This window comes from Podarcis bocagei, assembly GCF_964188305.1.
Source record: "Podarcis bocagei genome assembly, chromosome: 2".
In the NCBI taxonomy this organism is placed as follows: domain Eukaryota; kingdom Metazoa; phylum Chordata; class Lepidosauria; order Squamata; family Lacertidae; genus Podarcis; species Podarcis bocagei.
The window spans coordinates 74502859-74507498 of NC_138126.1; positions in this window are offsets into that span (position 1 = coordinate 74502859).

A 4640-nucleotide genomic window follows, 5' to 3' on the forward strand; every position below is an offset into this window, starting at 1 on the left:
TGGTCACAAAAACATTCATTTTTACAATATACTTTATAGTATTTTTAAGGCAGGGGGGTCACCAGTGTGGTGCCTATAGATGCAATGGGACCTTTGAGGTCTTGCGCTGGTGCCCATGAGGCCTCTGTCCCTTGGTCATGAGACAATTGGGGTGGTTACCTTTTTATTCCTTGTAAAGCATATAGAACTGAAGGAGGAAGTTGGAAGCGTGACACCCTTTCCCATTTCCTCTTTCTGCTCTATGTGTTTCTTGAAGGCTCAGAATAAATATACTAAATTGAACTTTTACCCAGTTCCCTTGGAACAATTGTGTGTGCACTTTCTCTCTCTTTTGTGGTGGTGGGCAGAGGCAGATTTAGGGTAGTGTGACTGGGCTCAGTGCCCAGTGTGGGGAAACAAGGGGGACGACACAGCTATGGCATGGTATACATGCAGAATGGAAGGTCAGAGATGGGGGTGTTGAATTTTGGCCTTGCAGAGGGCGCTGCTGGAATTTGAAAGACCAAAGTCCACCCCTGTGGTGGGGCAGATGCAGGGGAGAAAAGTAACTGGAAACTTACTTGTGCCTATGGTACTTGCTCAAAAATACAAAATTTGCTGAAAGGCTTAAAAAAGGTTGCAGCTACTGCAGATAGGAGCCTCACTAATGAAAGATGGCTACCCATACACCAGCAAATTAGGCCTCCTGGACATCTGACATAGAATGGAAGAAGTGAAAGGGAAGAAAGACCCATGCACTGTGGAGGGAGAAGAACTATTGTTCCACTTGCACAAAGCTAACCTTGCTATTATATTGGGATAAGGGTATTGTTAGATCTGGCAAGCACTACTAAGGCCCAAAGAAAACTGTAAGAACAAGAATTTGGCTTGTGGAACAGCTCTAGCTAGCTTTTGAGTCTACCTGGTTTGCTTTGAGTCCACCTGCTGGAAAAAAGCAGGATATCATCTTTTATAAAATTAAATATTACCGTGCTGCTTCTAGCAGCAAGAGATGACTGTCTCAGGGAGAAAACAAGTGGATAATTTCCTCAAACAGCTGCTTACTAATTTTTTGAGATAAATCATTGGGTGCTGGAGAACGACAGCTTTCATCATAGGCTCCAAATTCTAGCTAGGCTCTTTCTTGTCCCTGATTGTTCACCAAGTGCAGAACTGAAGCAGAGCTCGGTTATTTGCTTGTAGCTTTCTGAAGTCTGGTTTGGCTGGTATCACACAGGTACCATCTATTTCTCTGCCAAAATACTGATGTATGTGCCCCTTTTGAGAAGTGCTACTCAGGAGAATTTCCTGCTTTCCGGAAATAACTTCGGGCCCTTGCTAACGTGTGTGAGTGTGGGTGTGTGCTGGTGGTGGAGTAAGGAACTTAATACAAGTATTGTGTTTTATAACTCATCTAGCAGCCCCAAATTACTGGGGGTCTCAGCAAAGCACTTAATAAGCTTTCTCCAGCAGATCAACACACATACAAAACTTAGATTTTAATAAAAATTTTCCCCTTCAGCACTGGCCCCATAGCCAAAACTCATACTACTGTATATTATGAGAATCACAAGCCTTGGGCCAAGGCCTTGATGATCTGTTAACCTGCCATGGTCAAAACAGTCGCAATTAAAATAAACAGTGCAGGGCCAAGTTGACCATTTTGGTGGACCACCTGAATGGAGCTTGTGAATCACTAGTGGTTCACAAGTCACAATTTGTGAATGCTCTGATCTATGAGGACAGACGCCATCTTGTCCTTTGCCTGGAGTGGCAAAATGTTGGGATGGCTCTGGACTTTTTTATATTGAGGGGGCGGGTGATATTCAAAAATTCCATCTTCTTCTGGCAATCTGAAATGGTATAGTAGTACACTATGTCACTTCAGGATTCTACATGGGTAGATCAGGCTTAACTGGGTGTTGAAAAGTGGGAAAAGTAGCCTAGTTGGAACCAATTCTGCCAGAATAGGGTAGCTGAAAGCAAATGGCAAAATGTGTTACTCATGTGGAAGGAAGCTGGAACAGGAGAAGGGGCCAGCAGAAGGCTGGGAAGCTGCCTGCCTGTCCCCATATTCTTTAATGGAAGTCTGGCAGTTTTACCTCCCCCTAGATGACATAATCAGGACCACTTTGGAACTCTATTCAGTGCAGTGTCAGTGGGATTTCAATGGATTTGAACTACCCTGTTATTTTGAAAAGACGCACTTGCTATATTGCTAGATGTCTGGAAGCCATTGTGCCAAAGCAAGTGGGAGGAATAGTGTGAGCTGGAATTGTTTTTTTGAACAGCATGGTTATTAAAGACCAGCTGGCACACCAGGAATTATGAGGCACATTCGAAAAGCCCTAGTTTATTTTTCTCATATCAGTTAGTACATACTCAGCTAAACTGCTTGTATTTTCCAGGTCAGAGAAGCTTTCGGAAACATGTTAATCCAACAAACAGTGAATTAATGCAGCCCCCCCCCCCACTTTATGGTTTCTCACTGCTTATGTTTTTTCATTCCCTCCCTCCTCAAAGTCTTGATAGAGAACAGTAAACATGAGGCAGTGAATTGTTCTATCTTTATATGTTGCAGTCTTTTAAAAGTCTGAGTGTATAAAGTAATTTTAGCTTAGCTCATTAGATGTTTCAGAGCCTATCTTGACTGCACATATCATGGACATTAAACTGAATTTCTCTGGGTGTTCAATTGGGAACCTTTTTATAGGCATAGGAGAGTATAGTCCCATTGTTGCTGTTCGTAATGCATGGTGGATCAGCAACATAAAATTTAAAACAGAACAACCAAACCACACCACACTAATTATAGAAAGGCCATAAGCAGAGTATGAATGTAGCAGCCCTCTCCGTCTTGTGCTCCTCAGCAACTGGTATTCACAGGTATATTTTCACAAGTGATCTCCATTCCCTTGTTTTTACAATACTGTACTTCCTTACTGGTTACGTAGGCAGAATTCTTTTTTAAGAAAGCAGACATTGAAGTCTTACGAAATCTCCTGCAAGTGAAGCACACAGGAATGGAGGAGCTTCAAAATTATGAAAAAGAAAGGGCTGCAAAGTGGAACAGGCTCAATAATTCACGAAAAATTAACAAAGCAAGATGACACTTTGGATTACGTTCCACAGGAAGCCCAGAGCAACATCTTCCAGTGGTGAGGAAGTTTTGAGGCCACTCTTTGAATGTAGTAAATTCAGAAAAGTGGTATACAATTACTGTAGCTATCTACTGCAGCTAATCAAACATAATGACAATATGCATGATAGAGTTATCATTTGTCATATTTTTATTGAATCTGGATGATAAGAAATGATGCAGAAAGATAGCTACAGCAAAGCCCATTCATTTTTATGGTCTTGTCCTATGCTTTTCTGGCATGCAAGCTTTTCTACTCTTTTGTTCTAATGTACAGCAGGCATCAGCAAGACATACTGAGCTGGTGGACAAGAAGCAAGACTTTCTAAACTCTACATGTGAAAATAATGAATATACACTATATATAAAACATACAACTTCTATCTAGCAAGTACATTTCTATTGTAGGTAACAATTGCTGAAGGTAAACCATCATGTAATGAATCACTCATATGCAACGGAATGCAGGGATAGAGACATTCTCTCTTCACAAATATGAGCCAGCCCTCTGATTACAGGTAGGGATGCATAGTTTACCACATTTCTGCAGCACTTTGTTAATTTTGTTTGTTAAAATCCTCATAAAAATTATTCAGCATTTTAGTATGACTTTCTCCCAATAAACACCTTTTTGTATGCAGTTTTGACTAATGTACACGCTTTTGCAAACAATTTATCCTAATATAACGCAAGCCTGTATGTTATTTTTCACGTCTTCTGTTTTACGCACATTTCCCCCCAATGCACACATTTTTGAAAACATTCTTCGGTTGGAGAACTGCACAGCAAATTTCAAAGGGTGGCTGGGTTTCGGTTCCCAGATTGTTTCGGAAAGTCCAAATTTGATAAATTTATCATCTTTAAATGCAAACCGATTCCAGCCCCCACTCTCTAATTGAGGGAGAGTGAATTTGCTGTGGCCTGCAGAAACAAATGGTCGCCTCTTCCTTTATCACTGATGACACAGATGTTTAACCCTAGCCAGCTATGTGGCAGAAGTGATGGAGGGGGCAGTGAGTCACTGAAAATAGTCAGTTGTTGATCAGTTTCTCAGAAGCAACCCAGATTCTGGCCATGAGGCTACAATTGCAAGTCTTGTTCTGCTAGCAAGTCTTGTTTTTCAGACCTGAAATAGGAAATTAGGAGTAATTGGGGGGGGGATTATTTATTTATTTTAAAGCAAATTATTTGTTTCCTATGCATGGAAACTATACAAACTTGTATAAGGCAAAATTACATCAGACATACAACTATTCAGTTATAATTAACAGAATGTGGGGGACTCTTGATTCACCAGTGCCCACCTGCTAATTAACACTGAAAATTCCTTCTTGTTGCAGTTTTAAAGCTTTTGGGGTCACATGAGAAACTCCAGTTCAGAACAATGTGGCCATTCTTTATATGAATTCCTATGGGAATTTATCTGAAAACTATAGCAAACGAATCCTTCTACCCCAGTAGTTAAACCATAGTATTTGGAGTCTGGCAGACTGATAAATCATACAAGCAGTGATTCAATTTG